At 40.2% G+C, this 17,459-nt stretch overlaps 1 pseudogene; it reads right to left on the bottom strand.

Moving 5' to 3' along the window:
* Positions 1-11,987, bottom strand: part of LOC139687641 (organic cation transporter protein-like) — a 125,666-nt pseudogene extending 113,679 nt beyond the window's left edge.
* Positions 11,988-17,459: the final 5,472 nt, after the last annotated feature.

Below are 17,459 nucleotides of genomic sequence, written 5' to 3'. Positions count from 1 at the left end.
TTTTTCCCATCGATAACGTGCACTGTATGTATGAAATGCAACCAGAACTTTGTATTTATCATTAATTTGTATAGATACAGCATGCCCAGGGATTCTTAGTTATCTTTAGAGTGTATAGATGCTGCACATACTAGTATGTCTAAAGGTATATATATATATATATATATATATATATATATATATATATATATATATATATGTTTATTTATTTATTATGTAATCTACCAGTTAAGGTAGGTTTTTGAATGGGCAAAACTTCGAAATAAATATTTTGTGACTCATAACAAAAACAAAAAAACACAAACCAGCAACCTATCCTGCATCAGGACCCTCTTCATCTCTGCATACTTACTTCCTCTCTTCATCCTGTCCAACATCCCTATCCTGTTCCTGTACTTTCCTCGTTTGCCTAACATTCTCCCCTCAATTACAGCCTTCAACATCCCGCTGCCGGTCAATACCACCTTCAGCCACTTTTCCTGCCTCCATAGGATTTCTTCCAACAAACCCTTCTCTTTGCACACCATACCTAATAATTCCTCATTTGTTTTCTTCTCTGTCCATTTCACCTTCTCCATTCTTCTCCACACCCACATTTCAAAAGCCTCCAGTCTACGTCTATCCTCCTGCTTCAATGACCACGTTTCCGCACCGTACATAGCTACGCTCCATATCAAAGTTTTTAACAGTCTTTTCTTAACATCCTTACTCAACATCCCTGTCATCAACTCCCTCCTCCTAGTGAAAGCCTCTTTGCCTAGCGCAATTCTTCTCCTTACATCCCTACTACTTTGACCGTGTTAGCCCAAAACACTACCGAGATATGTAAACTGTTCTACCTTCTCTAGTTTTTGCCCTCCTATTTTAATGTTTAGCTTAGCCTTTTTCTTTCTAGAAAATCGCATAACCTTTGTTTTATTTATTAATATTGATTTTCATCCCATACCCACTGCACTGAATTTCCCATTCAGTCAGCAGTGCTTGAACCTCTTGGCTGAATGGCAGACTAAAACTTGGTCATCAGCAAACGTAACTGATTTCATGAATTCCCCGCCCACTTTCAATCCTACCTCTGGTTCTTCCCATGCCTCCTTAATCATTTCCTCCACATACAGGTTGAACAACAACAGTGATAATGGGCAACCCTGCCTTACACCGCTTCCTAACACTGCCCATCCCGACTCCCCGTTCCCACTCGCACCTGAGCAGTCTGAGACATGTACAGGTTGAGGATCAGCCTCCTGCCCCTCCAATCTATTCCTATTTTCTGCAATATACTCATTAGCTTTTCCCAATTCACTCCATCAAACGCTTTTTCGAAGTCTACGACAAAACAGGCAAATTCCTCCTGGTTGAGTTCTATATTCCTCTAGATTAATAAGGGGATCGAGATGGTGCGGGGGCTAACATACTGGCTTCCCACCCAGAGGACCCGGGTTCAAATCCCAGCGGTGTTGAATATTTTTCAGAGGTATATCGATCCCTACTTGAGGTGCTTTGTGGAGGGCACTTTGAGTGAGTACGCCGTCCGTCGGATGGGACGTTAAGCTGCGGACCCCTCGGCGCCTTTCGTAAAGAGTAGGCTAATGCCGACGCCGGGTATCTCTCCACCCTTCATCCTTTCTTATCCATCCCCTATGGCGCAAATGACCTCAGATGTCGGTCGCCTCCCCTCAAAACTACTACTACTCGATTAATAATCTCATTACTGCAATGGCATCACGCGTACATCTCCCATTCCGGAACCCAAACTGATCATCCCCTAATTAATCATTTGCCTTACTCTCTATTCTTTTGTTAAGGATCCTGAGAACAATTTTAGCTGCGTGGGATATCAAACTTATTGTCCTGTATGCCTGGACCTAAGTTATCGTCCTGTATGTCATGTTCCTTTTCTATGTCTAACTTTGTTGGTCAAGTTCTTTACTATACAGTATTTATACAGTATATTTAACGCTTCTATATTCCACTTTCTAACCCGCCGCCCCACCTCATGTTTTTGAAACGGGTGCTACATTTCAGAACAATTAAATTGTGGTCAGTGTCCGCATCCGCTCCCCGGAAGCTGTGTGAATTTATCACACTGTTCCTAAACGTGTCTAACCATGATATAATCTAGCTGATATCTTTCTGAGTCACCTGGCATTTTCCATGTATACCTGCGTCTTTTGTGGTGTCTAAACCAAGTGTTGGTGATGACTAACCCCTGTCTTCTGCAGAACTCAACTGCTTTCTCCCCGCGGTCTTTCCTCGTGCCTAAACCGGGGTCCCCCACCTCATCACCATCTCTTCCTTCGCCTACTGTCGCATTCCAATCCCCCATCACTATCAAATGTTTCCCTGCAGGAACACACGCGATTATGTCCTCTAACGGATTGTATATCCTATCGACCTATTCTTCCTTATGGTTGCTCGGTGGCATGTATACCTGAATAATAACCAAGTTTGTCAGTTCTGCTTTTATCTCTACTAGTAGTATTCTGTCCGTTACCTGCTCTATGTTGACTACGCATCTCCCTACCTCTTCATTTACTACTATGGCAACCCCTCGTTGGCTCTCGTCCCCGCCGCTGTAATTTATTCTATACTTATCACTCCAGTAGTCCCCGCTATCTTTCCATATCACCTCGCATACACCTTAAATATCTATATTTCCCCTTTCCATCTCTCGCTTGACATTCTCCGATTTCCCTGTCCTCATCATTGTCCTAACAATCCACGTTCCTATTCTAACTAATGTGGTCTTCTTCTCCTGTGTCTTCTGTCCTGCTGCTGCTGGTTTTCCCTTGCAAGGGTTTCGTGGGATGACGACCGCGGAAGCCTTGCCTCCCCCGCTGCCGGACACGACACACGGCCGATTGGGCCGAGCCCCGTAGTTGCCTGGACTCAAAATCTCTGTTTTGTCCATCATGTTAATCTTGGGAATGATAATTGAGGTGGTTTCCCGTTGCCTTCCTCAATAGTGTTTTTAACGTGACACCATCACTTACTGGCCGCCCCACTGGGGTCAGACGCCATTGCAGCCGCCTCACTGAGGAACAGACGCTGCGCGGACCACCTTTCGTCTGGCTCCTAACCTTGGACCTATCTGGCATGGGTGACCCTACCAGGAGCAATTATTATAACTCCCGCCAGCACAGCTCTAGGGGTCATCGGAACGCACATGCCCTTCCACCACGTCAAGGTTGTAGTCCGGGGAGGGGGGTGCGCGTTATCGATGGGAAAATAAACAGTAATTTACAGATACACGCTTTTCTTAATTATTCATTTAAATTATTATCCATTTTAAACTATTCATTTTTCGACGTCATCCTTCCGTCCCGTTTTACAATTTTGAAATTTGGTTGGCATGAAATTCACATGAAAAGATTTTAAATAAGGTTTGCATTTTATTTTATCTTATGCCTAGATTTTTAAATAGTAAATGAAAGTATCAAACTATAATTAAATTGACTCAACTCTAAAGAAAATAGAACATGCCTTTTTCATGAAATTCAATTTTAGTTAATGTCAGCCAATAAATTATGAACTCCTTAATATGTTAGTTATGAGGTGAGAGATCATTGACGCTATGCCCTCCAAGCCACTGTCTATACTCATGCAAAGTATAAGTCATGCCAACCTACCACATGCACAAACATTAAATAAAGAATAATACTGATTTTTAAGATTATCTCTGCTTTAAAAAATCACCAGGGCTCATCATCATGATTAAAATATCCATTTGTCATAAAGGGCCTTCGGGTTATTTACTCCTAGCAACCTCATATTTTCAGCCTCTCTTTCATTAAAAAGAATTTCTCTTTTATTGGACACCATCCTTCAAGTCAATTTACCTTCCAACAAGTTTTCTATTATCAAAGTTATTTTGCAGTATAATTTGTTTCAAGGTTTACAATTGAGGGTGTGTGAATTTTACCAATATAAAGATTAAAGGAAAGAAATTTATTGACTTTCCTCAATTATTTGTTTCAAAAAAGAATATGAAGATTATGAACGCAAAAGGATGGTCAGTATTCTTATTCTTAAATGCACTTAAATATAATTACGAGTAAAACGGGGGGGGTTACCTATCACAAAAATATAATGCATCATTTACAAAAGGCAAGTCTTTAACTTTTACCCTAACCGTGATTAAGGCTTCATGTACTTCAACAGTAAATCAGTCAAATCGACGCAATTATGGAAATCAAGTATTTCGGAAAGTATTATAGGCGCATTATTAAACATCATTTTCTAAACTTGGATCGAATGAAATGGCTTAGACCCTTAATAAATTAATGATATATTGGTATTTTAGACGACTTTCTTCAAGGAAGGCTTCATGTTAAAGATTTACAGGTGCACACTAATGAAGTCGGATTACCGCAGACATTTTGCACAGTTAGTAGGTAAATTCTGTCCATGATGAAACCCAGCCAAATCCGAAAGCACAAGATACATAACATATATAATGATTGTTTCATCAAAAAAACCCTCTGAAAGAAAAAATCCGTAAATATCATATGGAATGCATTCAACATGAGTTGCATTGCATGTCTACTACATAGAGTTGTTTCTTATCAATCTCCTGTATTTATTATCTGAGAAAGGGATAGGGATATCAGTACATTTCTTAAAACTCTGTGGAATTTTTCAACGCTTTCACACCGATTTCAATTCTATAATTCCTCTTTAAATGACTCCAATTTTCAGACTTTTTAAAGACGCATTATTTAATTATAGTTACTTATTATATATTTTCTTGTTTTAATTCCCATTGCTTCGGCCTGTCTAAAATGTAAAACCTTCAATTAAGCGAAAATTTCGCGACTTCGCGATCGCCATAATGGTTAACGTATTCTTTGAAGAAACAATAAAAGAAGCACAAATTACGTTTGCGAAAGTGAGTGGAGCGAATGTGTGAACATTCTCTACTTCACAGAAGACATCGAATTCACAGCACACAATCAAACATGACTCCTTGGACTCTTATTTCAAGGATATAACACAAACAATAGGGGGAAGAAAATTAGGAGTCTCTAAGAGGAAAAAGAGAAATTTAGTGGGAACATTGCGCAACGAAGAAAGGAAGAGACGAGCAAGTGGAATTTTTCAACTACCCAGGAAGCAGATTATCATGCGATTTAAGTCCATGAAGCCCGAAGGAAAGCCGTCAAAGTAAAATAGCTCAGCAACAGAAGGCATTCATTATGACGAACCAACCGCCACACCAAGAGAGGATATCATTTCCAAATAAAGGAAAAAATTGTAGAGGCGTGAGACATGAATAATGCACACGGAAGGCACAATTGGAATAGGTGAACATAAAAGGCCATCAAAGAAATTACTCTCTGGGAAGAGTGCTTTATATCAGAAATATATGAAATGAGGATCAGGAAGTATACAGTCGAGTAGAGAAGGAAGTCAAGTAATACGCAATGTCCATAAAGCATAAATGAGCCACAAGGAATGGAAGACACTTAAGAATATGGTTTTATTAAGAATAAACATTTAAGTACCCGAAAGGTAAAAATCATGGATATAATATTTGGTGATGCAAGAAGAGTGTTAGTCTTATGGTTATGATCATGCTAGTGTAAGTGGTCCACCCATTTTTCGGCCATTCCGGGCCTTCTGCAAGAGGGTTTCCCAGCTAAAGAAGCCGACAGACCTCACCCATTTTACATAAGGAAAGGGTGGGAAGCGCCTTCCCGGTAAAAGATCCTAGTTCGCTTCACAATGAATCTCGCTAACTTCGCAAGAAGTTGAGTTTTCTGGGATATTCTTAACCTTGTTTATAATAACTTTTATGTATATGCATTTATTCTTCCGCGTTTTCTGTTTTTCAATCGATTGCTTTCAAGTGAACAACGGGTAAATTTCCGTGTACATAACTGACATATTATCATAAATAAATCGAGCTGTTAATACGGAATAATGGATTGGGGCGGGCATGATTGATAATTTTCACTGGCCGCCGCCAAATAATAGCCGTTTCAGAGTTTTACTTGTTTTTGATAAGTTATGAAATGATGGTGAGGGTGCATCTGCCGATCAGGGTCAGTGTCGTAGCCCTGGAAGCACTAAGAGAAGCCGCAATTACATATTCATCGGAATCAGCGCGCGGAAGCCTTATGACCTGAAGGTATCGTTAGGCAACCTTAGGAACCACCTTATGCCGAAACCCTAAGTCCTTTATCAACTGCCCGAATAGTCGAAGGCACAAATGGAAGTGGTTCCCACTAAACCTACTCCCAGGCCTTCAGAGGAAACGTGCGTCATCGCTGCGTTATACTGTGTCCAGAAATTTAATTAATTCGGGCAATGATGATCGGCACACCTGTGTATGAGTAATCGAGTACACCATTGGCATACATGTAAAAGTTTCCTCAGGGTAACTCCATCGTCGATGAAATGAAAGGAATGCTCTGTTCGGAAATGTATTTAATTCGGGCAATAATGATCGGCACAACTTTTTATAGAGTAATGGAGTATCCCATTGACATGCATGTGAAAGTGACCTTAAGGTAACTCCTCCTTCGATAAAAAGAAACGAAAATCCTCGGTCGATCGCTCGGCTATAACAATACATTCACGAGTAAGCTTTCGGCTAAATTGTACTTTTTCGAAAGATTAAAAATCATTACGTTTTGCAGGGGCAAGAAAATGATTACGATATCTCACCCGATGATCCGATACACTTTTCTGATAAAAATTACCAAATAAAAAAAAGAAAGATTTTTATCATTAAATTAAATGGTCCTTTAAATGACAATATACCATTATCACTGGGAACTAACTAGCAGTAAAAAAAAAATAAATCGAATTGGAATATCCAAAATGAGTCAAATGTAGATAGGCTTGACGGATTGCATTAGAAAATTCTTTGTAGTGCGTTCCAAAGTGCATCAGCAGCTGGTGTCACTATCACCCCAATCTAATCAATGTGAGCTACTGATGCAATGGTCTCGTCCATTATAATTATCTACAACACCACGTGTATAATTAAACTTAAATATAGGCTCCGAAAAGTCACAAATAAGGAATCCTACTTGCTTCAATGGGGTGGAAAAGTGAGATCTGACCTCTGATGGTTAAGCCAAAAAACGCAGTAATCAAATCCAGAGGTTTGTTTTGACGGGCGAGGTTAGAACTCTCCTAAAACTAAGTCCAATGGCGCACCACGACGGGCAAAATTCACAAATTAGTTCATACGGTGTCCATTGGAGAAATCGCATAGCTTGGGGGAAGCTGAAGATACAGGAATCGAACCAAGGCCTTCTATTCACCAGTTCAGCGTGCTACCCACTGGTTTACGAAGCAAATGCCACACGATTTAAGTAGCTGCCCAACTACATTTTAATTTTGGGATTCCATCATGAACCGCATTCGAAGAAATGAACCCTCGCAAATGAAAATGAAGTAGAATAATCAAACGCGAATGGGTTAAATGGGTTGAAAATATGATCGTCGGAATCAAATTACAAATTGGAAAACCAGATAAATAAAAATAAACAGTTCCAAAGGAACTGTAATGTTGAGTAGCTTCAGGCGTGATGTGGTGGAAGTCGAACATGATGAATAACTGATGGAAGCACTTTTCCACTTGATATCAAATGGAAAATTCTTCAATCAGTTATTCACAACTGAAATGTTGATGTTATTCATTTTGGATTGGGCGATCGCGTTTTCTGGATCGAAGCAACAAACTCGAGTGTATATATAATTTGCTGATAATAAATGGAAGCGTGAATATTAAAAAAAAACGAACGGCAATAACTCAACAAAATTTCCTGGGAAAGTATGTAACACCTCAAGTTTGTTTGGAGGAACAAGCCTGAATTTTTGTAATATAATTAAAATATTTAGATATTGAACATTTATATCCAAAAAACATTTCAGATGCTCTTCTGGAGAAACAAAAAACTTGCTACACTTATATATGGCAAAAAGCACGAATTCGGCATGCTATTGTTCAAACAGATTTGGACTTCCATACTTTGGACTGCGGTGTCTCTACTGCTGATTCGCTTGTAAAACGACCTCGCTTAAGCAGTGATAAGTACGAACGAAACAAAGAGTACATACAAATGGAAGCATTTTCCAGAATTGCTCCAACCATGTATTTTACTCACCCCGTGGGAAATGATGCAATGTAAAGTAAAAAAATGCTTACGTAATATGTGGATGCTTTTGAAGCCCACAATTCCAAAAAAATTACTGACGAATAGTAATCATTTTGCAAAAGAAAGAAACTATGAGTCATCACTAATATTTTCTTTTAATTCCCTAGGGACATAAGTAGGTTACGGTTGGACGAGAAAACTTTTGATTTTATTTCATCCGTCGAAAAATATCAAATTATTTTTCTAAATTATCTATCAGTGAGCGATAAAACTAAAAGGGTTAGCAAGCATTTGAAATGTACCCCCCGAATAATCCGCAGGTTTAGGATATGGGAATAAATTTATGCATCACTATTTAAAAAAAAATAAGAAGCTAGATACGAGGAAAAGCGGTTTCGCTCAGTAAATTGATTGCTTCATCAAAGCTCTTACTACTTCATGCTTCATCAAGACTTCGGGAGCTTCAGGAATTAGGTAGGGCAGAGGTTACGATTCATTCCTTCTGCCCAGGCGTCATTGAGCAAACATAACCATTATTGATTTCTACTCAGAGAATATCGCGCAAATTAACCTTCAATGCATGAATCCATATAGCTCCAGCGACAAATAATTATTATATTATTAAAATTCAGGAGTGGGACAACTTGTGGGAAAATCCCAGTTTTTAAGTGAAAATGAAATACGGCGTACCCCGGAACACACGCTAAATGCCACAGGGAGAGAAGTGAACTTGAAGAAAGTTGTGGAGGAAAACGCGAAGGAGAAGTATAAATATTTAGCAGGACCCAGAGTGAGAAAGTTCAAGAAACTAATAGCTGACAAAATAGCGTAAAAAACTAAAGAAATTACGTAGTTAAATAACGGATGAATTGCGTGTTGAATGTTCCGACTGGACATTGACAGATGTGTCAATCAAAGTCTTGAATTGATGATGATATAAGCATCAATGGCAAACACAGGGTTAGTGGGGCTGTTAGAAAGGTACGAATCACTAACAGGAAAAATTTCCCTTGACCGGGATTTGAACTACGGACCTTCAAATTGCCGAGCCGATGCTCCACTAATTAAACTATTGAGGAAACTTGACAACCACTGAAGCCCTCGGGGGAGTTTTTTTCGAACAAGGTTACCGATTCTTTTGCCAAGAGATGGCACTTGGAAACTGTTTCATGACCCATCCGAAAATTGGCGGACACACAAACCGAAAGGATATAAGGGAAATTGTCATTTGATGTCAAAAAAGAGAAGGTATACCGCGTTTAAAGCCACGGATAGCCGGTAGAAGGATATTAACCACATTGGTCAAATACACATTAAAAAACAAAAACAAGTCGAATGTCAAATATATTCACACGGTATAAAAGCAATTAGATGAATGACGGAGGTTTAAAACACGGCAAATCCACTACACTCATATTTGCTCTCGTTCGACCTGTCGAAGGATCACTTGGTGTAATGATTACCTAAACTGCTCAAAAAGTATTGTTTCTACATTCCCCCCGGGATGTTACCGAAATGTGAAATTCTGTGGTCGTTCCTGATAATGCAATTGTGACTTGTTTGAATGGTCGTTCCCTGGAAATTGATTGGCATCCATCCCACATGAAAACATTTCCCTTATTTATTATTATTTATTACATTGTACCTCTCTAGATAATCCGAGGGTGGACGGTAGGGGATGTTTTATCATGAGACTACTTTTGACGGAGAATAATTTTCCCCTAGCGCGATCGGATAACGTTATTCCGATCCTTCATCGTTCGTGGGAAAAATGACATCTTATACGAGGGTTGCTATTTATATTTTCAGCCTAATAAAGAAAAGAGAGGTATTTATTGTTGAAAATGGCTTTATTGTTTTTCGAAGTATTCACAATGATAATCAACACCTTTTTGTGTGCGCTCGAACTAATTTTCGTAACCCTTTTTCCGCTCCGATTGAGGTACCTCCAAAACATAGTTTTCGGATGCATCAACGGCTTCTCCAGGCGACGAAAAACGCAAGCCACGCAATTTTTTCTTGATAAACTGGAGTGAAAAGAAGTCATATAATGCCAAATCAGGGCTGCACGGAGGATGACCCATCAATTCGGCGTTTTGGCCAGTAAAATAGGCAGTCGTTTCAGCCGATATGTGAAAGCTTACAAAAATCTCTGAGCTTTTGTCAAAATTACCGGGATTCAACGCAAACAAACCTTTTTCGCATATAAATGTTCATGCAATATCCTATTGATGCTGGCCATACTAATCTCCGAGGATGCCTCAATCCACGATTAGTCAAATGGCGATCTTCCTTTGCTAATTCTTGTACAGCGTCAATGTTTTCTGGTACAACCCCTTATTTTGGACGACCTTCACGGCTTTCGCCGCTGAGCGAAAGGCATCCATGCTGGAATTCGTTATACCAGCGTTTCATCGCAGCGAAGGATGTGGCTTCACCACCAAAAGTGGAAGTAAGTTGATCGATTCACTCCTGTCTTGATAATCCACGTCGAAGGTCGTAAAAAATCATCGCACGGAAGTATTCACGAGTTAACTCCATTTTATTAAGCATTTAGTGTTGTCAAGGGTCAACACAAATAGAAATAATAAATAGCAACCCTCGTATCATAAATAGCAACCCTCGTATCATAAAAAGCAACCTTCGTACCACTGTTAAAATGGCTACTTTCCCTAATGGAGGAAAAGTATTTGCCAAAGTTCTTATAAACCCTTCAACGTCATAAAAACGTGGCTTGGATACATTCATGAATATAATAATAAACACAGTAATCAACCCGAAGGTCGTTTTGGTAGGTAATGTCAGAGTTCACCCAGTACTAGAACCGCCGAAACGTGGAATTCGCTTATCAGGGTGTGGGGTCAGTTCCTATCCCTGTGTAGGTTATGGTTTCCCAGGAATATCAAGTACCCGAAAAAATCACATTTATTGCATTATTTTTTCTTGTAGGATCAAGACTGATTCACAAAAATTTATGATGCTTGTATTTAAACATGTATATGAATTTTACTTCATTAAATATATGCATTAAAGAGATGCAATATAATAAATAGTTTACCTTTACTGCTATTAGCATTTTAATGAATGAAGTCACAACGAAAATATTGATTATTCGTGTCAATAATGGAAAAAGCACCAACACTCTCTTCATTTCTTCACTCCATCCTAGGAAGTTCTGGTACCCAAAAATTCACACAGCATGCAACGAAGAAGATTAAGGCTGGCAGAAGTAACTAGGGACAAAATATCCGATGGATATTGGACGCCGATAAAATACTACAAAGGTCTATTTTACATTTTACATCATTTGATCAAAGTTATACGAAGAAAGAGCATTAATTTATTTAGTTAATCCTATTAAATCAAAATAATTATTTCAACATCTTATGCCTATATCCTAGGGCTGGTTTCTATTCCCTTAGATGACAAGAATCCTACACTAACATTATGGATTTCTATGTGTGATCTAGTGAAATTAATTTTACTCTTATTACCTTTTATAAATCTCATAGGCAAGCTAAAGAAATATTTCTCACTCTAAGGACATTCATAAAAATAGCCATTGACTACCTGAAATCTAAAATAAATTCTGGGAACGTTTCATAAAATCGTACATTTCGGTTATGAACTTCTATCCTCGATTATTCAATTTCTCATGGCCGATCAACGGTCATGGTCATGGCGGGGACCTATGGTCATGGTCACCAACGTAGCTCCCAAGCACTCTGACCTGTAATCCGGTTCGCCGGCAGCGAAGGAGAAAGTCAGTACGACTGTTGCGAACAGGAAGAGAGGCACGAACAGAAGGAGGTAGTTGATCTGCTGGTAGCGGCCAAAGTGTCCTAGCTCATCTAGCAGTCCGTCGAAGTCAGTCGTCATCCTCGTCGGAATGGAGTGGACGAATTTAGCGGGAGTGGAATTCTCAATGTGGAGCCAGTGAGAGACGCTTTCGAGGATAATGGGGAGAAGCGCGAGGAAATTGTAATTAAACTGCGGATAAGGAGGTCTGTTGCGCGATTATCCTCACCGTGGAAGGATAGGCCGCGAAAGCTCACCGATCGAATGAAGCGGGTCGGCCCGTTTGGGCTGACGACCTTATCTTATTTCTCTTTCTATCGCTTACCCCACCTCTCCGTCAATCCTCGATTCTCCACGCACTCACACACTCAATATTTCCTCTGGAGGGAATGGATTGCCGGACCGCTGGTGAATTGCAGATAATTGAACGGAGGGACATTCAGTTCCAAAGAGGTGGTGGTAGTCATGTTAACTCTTCGGGACACACATAGAGACGGACATAAAAGTATGATATGAGTGGCATTTTGTCCCTGTTCACCGACCGAAGTCTCCATTAAAACCCAACCCTCCATTTAAAATCTCTTTGCATACATTTCTTGCTGATGGCTAATAAATGGAAAAAAGTCTTTAGTTCGGTACTTCGAGCGACAAAACCCGTATTTTGGCCGGACAAAATAGGACATATCTCTGGCATCGGCTCCTGGGGTAAAAACGGAATTTCTCCGACTTAAATCTATAATTAATTACATAAAATAATATCCATTGTCGCGGGAGTACCAACTGCTTTCTCATTCCCAGTATTTAAAAGTTTCTAAGGGAATGCTGCAAAGAATATTACGTACCACCTCATTTATCGGCGTGTTTTGAAAGAAAACGTAATCACATTTTCATGATAATACCGGCGCGTTTCGATTATTTATCAAGAATAAAAAAGTATACTATGAACATGCAGTGCTATTGCACCTATTTGATACATAAGGGATTGTGTTGAACGTTACAACCTAAGGTGCGGGTGCGAATATGCTTGGAGCAATTTATGCGATATAAATTGCAATGTAGGCTTATCACACAAAACTGTTCTATATCCCATTCCATTCATAAAGTTGCTTCGTACTATCTCTCAACGAGTTCGCTTAAAAAATAAAAAGGAACGCAACTCCAGCGGTTCATACTCTAAAAGCACTCTTACGCTCTGAGCGAGAATCAAAGTTGAAGTCATCTACAATATTTCGACCAATATACGTACTTAATTAAAACTATGCTAAACGTACAGTACGTAAATCAGGAAGAGGAAAATCTAACTAGGGAACTACCTCGTACCTTTTCTTCCTTCTTTTCAAAGGTTAGACAAAAAGCACATCAACAAAATAAACCTAGCTCGTGTGTTCACCGACGCTGCGAATGACAGCTATGGTGTTTAATGCGACAATTTTACATTCATAAGAAGTGGGGAGAGCGCAGCAATCTACTCGTTTAAAACCTGCCCCGACCTTAATTACTGGACGTTCCTGTTCTTCCCCAGAGCGAAGACGTAGAAAATGCAGGTTATTCAAATATATGACATCCATCCGAATGCCTGCGAAATCGTGAGTTGACAGAGGCAGATTAATAAAAGCATAATATTCCAAATTCCTCTCATTTGAGCCACCGAAAAGATAAGAATTTTGGAGTTCGTCTGATGAAAACCAGCTTCACATGCGAGCGATAAGACTCGAATGCCTTTTGTACGTCTTCTCAAGGCCAGGTTCCGAGGTGAATCATCAAACGAGCTTGTATCAAAATTCATCTCAAAGAATTTGCTTGAAAAATTATTAAAACGCAAATATGGACTTTGATACACTAAGAGCCCTTGCAATGCCAATAAATGTCGAAGTGAACAACGACAATTCAACAGTATCTTAGATGTTGGCAATTAAATAATGGGACTGGTGCTACAAAACATTTTATTGATTAACAGTTACATGGAAAGTTTATCGCCTTCAATGCACTCTCCTTGCCGATCCCTACAACGATCCATACATATTTTCCGTTGCCCAAAGAAGTGCTGGAGGTCCGCTTCTGTCAGCTTGTTAAGAACCTCCTTCGCTTTTGCTTTCACCGCTCCCACACCGTCAAATATCGTCCCCTTAAGCTCCAATTTGACGGAAGGAAATAAAACAGAGGGCCAGGTCGGGTGAGTTCGGTGGGTGGTCAAACACTGTGATGCTGTACTCGTATTTCGGAAAGAACGCCTTCATAGGCGAGGCGGAGTCGGCAGGTGCATAGCCTTGGTGAATCATCCAGGAAACAATCTTCCACAAATCAGGCCTTTGTCTCCTCACTTGTTCACAAAGGCAGTCAGGACCTCGACGTAATACTGCGGTTTTATTGTCTGACCTTTGGGGACCTAGTGAACGTAGACGATTCCGCGCTTGTGAAAAAAAACAATCATCATGGCTTTGTATTTTGACTTGATCATGAATTTGAAGGATTTCGCTTTTTTTGCTGTGTTGAGTTTGGGTTCTTCCAACGTATCGATAGGCGCTTTGTTTCAGGATCATTGGTAAAAAACCACGATTCATCACTCTTAATAATTCTGTCTAACAATTCTGGGTTTTAAACAATATTGTCTCAAAGGTCTGCAAAAATGTTCATTCTACATTCCTTTCGCTCTGGAGTTGGCACGATTTAAACACAAAATTTGTGCATGTTGAATAGAGATTCAAACAAAATCATTGGAGGTGGTCATTGAAGCAGGAGGATGGACGTAGATTGGAGGCTTTTGAAATTTGGATGTGGAGAAGAATGGAGAAGGTGAAATGGACAGAGAAGAAAACAAATGAGGAAGTACTTGGTATGGTGGGCTAAGAGACGCGTTTGTTGGGAGAAATCCTATGGACGCAGGAAAAATGCGTGAAGGACGTATTGATTGACAGTAAGATGTTGAAGACTGTAATAGAGGGGAGAATGTTAGGCAAACGAGGAAAGGGCAGAAGCAGGATAGGGATGTTGGACGGGATGAAGGGAGGAAGGAAGCACTCAGAGATGAAGAGAACCTAATTTAGAGTAGGTTGCTGGATTGTGTTTCGTTAGGAATAACAAAATATTTATTTGATAGTTGTGTCCATACAACAACCTACCTTAACCGATAGATTACCTTATACAAAAATAATTCTCGAACATCGAAAGGGCATGCTTTCAATTGCTCATCATTCCTACAGTAAATACGAAATCACATGCCATGCCTTTTTTTATCCACTCACCTCTAATGTTACGCTCTAATATTAAATAGCTGGATACTTACAAGTAATTTCGCATCTTGTTTCCCTTTTCACACATGAAAATACCTGTTATTGATATTTTCCGACAGTTTGGATATATATATATATATATATATATATATATATATATATATATATATACATATATATATATATATTTGATGGGTTGTGATTATTTATGTTGAAAGGACAATAGATACGTAAATATTGTCATCATCATCATCATCTAATTGATGAAGTTTCTTCGGGTCTTCCACCGGGTCAGGGGTTCCATATTGACGGACGTTCCAATGCTCGGCTCGTACATCGTCCTCAAGGTAGATGAGTGCCATTCTGCCTTGACCGTATTATGAACATGAGCCCACGGATCAGGTGACTTGTGATTGGTCAGTGGTGGAGGACGCTCCCGAATGATCGCCGTGGCGTTGTGTTGTGTTCCTTGCTTTTCTAACCTTCCTCAGCACCGGTTTCCAAGCGTTGCCGAGGGACTTTGATCAATATGGTACTCCTGATCCGGTGGAAGATCCGAGAAAATCTCAAGCAAATACGCCGGGAAAGCACCAGATCTTACTTCATCATCATCAGTGTTTCAATCCCCAGATTGATAACGGCAGCCCTTGATTATTCACTAATTGTTTTAGATTTCATCAACCCCTACAGCTTTTCTGTTTTGCGTCCATCTAAATTTGCCCTATGTAACGTACTCTTAGTGTTCTTCGTGATATCTCCGCTTCCATTACAGCTCTAGCTAATCCACTGTGTCTCAAGTTGCGTTCAATTGACCTAGTTATTTGCCTTAGAGTTCTCCAAATGGCCCTTTACTCTTCTGTTCTTCTATATTTCTCCTCGTAAATACTACATCCACGATTATCTTAACAGTTAACATTCCAATATAATATACAAGTCATAATTAAATGAAGGCTAAATAGCATAAATAATTACATTTCTTAGCAAAAATGTTTCAATTATGGAAATTTAAATGGTCTCTCCGACATAAAATAGAATGCGTCTTTGATATTTAACGTACATTTCAGCATTCTCTGAATCGATGTAACTCACTACAATTTAATATTCATATCAATAGTAGGAAATATCAACTTTGATAAAATTGCACTTTTACCTAGAGGATCACAGAAAGATAAAGCGTTCCTGGATATTCACAGAGTATAACGGTTTCTCCTCTCAAAGTTTGTATGTTGTCCATGGCCTCCACCTTTTCCTACCAGCAAGGGGTCAAACTCATCAAACGTATTTTCAGGGCGATGTATACAGGGTTCGTCCGGAAAATAAGTGTACTGAGCTCAGGAAAAAAAATTTATTACACTTTTACATATCTTAAGCTAATATTCCTCAAAATAGGACCCTTGTGAGTCGATACACTTGTTCCAGCGGCGTTCCCATTCCTGGAACGCTCCCGCGAAGGCATCATCGGGAACCTCTCGAAGACACGTCGTCACGGCCTCTTTGACGGCGTCCAAAGTCCCGTATCGCGTTCCTTTCAAACTCCTCTTTATCTTCGGGAACAGAAAGAAGTCCGGTGGTGCCAAGTCCGGGCTGTAGGGCGGGTGCGGCAGCGTTGCCACGCCGTGCTTGGCCAAGAAGTCCGACACGACAAGCGCGGTGTGAGACGGCGCATTGTCGTGATGCAGCCGCCAGATGTTTTTGATCGCTGGCCGGACGCGGGCGACTCGTTTTCGAAGCCTGTCGAGCACTTGGACGTAAAATGCAGCATTTACAGTTTGTCGCTCAGGTACAAATTCGTAGTGGACGACTCCCCTTTTGTCAAAAAAGACAATGAGCATCGCCTTGATCCGAGATTTGCTCATGCGAGCTTTCTTTTGACGGGGTGATGATGGGGTGTGCCACTCCGCACTTTGTCTCTTCGACTCCGGGTCGTACTCAAAGATCCACGTCTCGTCACCCGGAACAACGTTCTCTAAAAAATGTGGATCATTTTTGCAGTGATCCGCAAGTTGTGTCGCGATTTCCAAACGATTGAGTCTTTGATCATCACTGAGCACTTTCGGCACCAACTTTGCACAAATTTTTCGCATCTGTAATTGCTCCCTAATAATCTCGTGCACTATTGTTTTTGGCACATTACACTGCTCTGCTATCATCCGAACACTAAGACGACGATCAGAGTTCAGTACATCGCGAACTTTTCGCACATTTTCGTCGGTGAGTGTCGTTGATGGGCGTCCAGGCCGTGGTTCGTCGTCGACCTCTTCTCTGCCCTCCATGAACATCTTGTGCCACCGAAAGATCATGTTTCTGGACATGGCTGACTCCC

The sequence above is a fragment of the Hetaerina americana genome, unplaced genomic scaffold, assembly GCF_022747635.1.
Source record: "Hetaerina americana unplaced genomic scaffold, ioHetAmer1.1.p SCAF_1, whole genome shotgun sequence".
Taxonomy (NCBI): Eukaryota; Metazoa; Arthropoda; class Insecta; order Odonata; family Calopterygidae; genus Hetaerina; species Hetaerina americana.
This window is presented reverse-complemented; position numbering and strand designations above follow the sequence as displayed.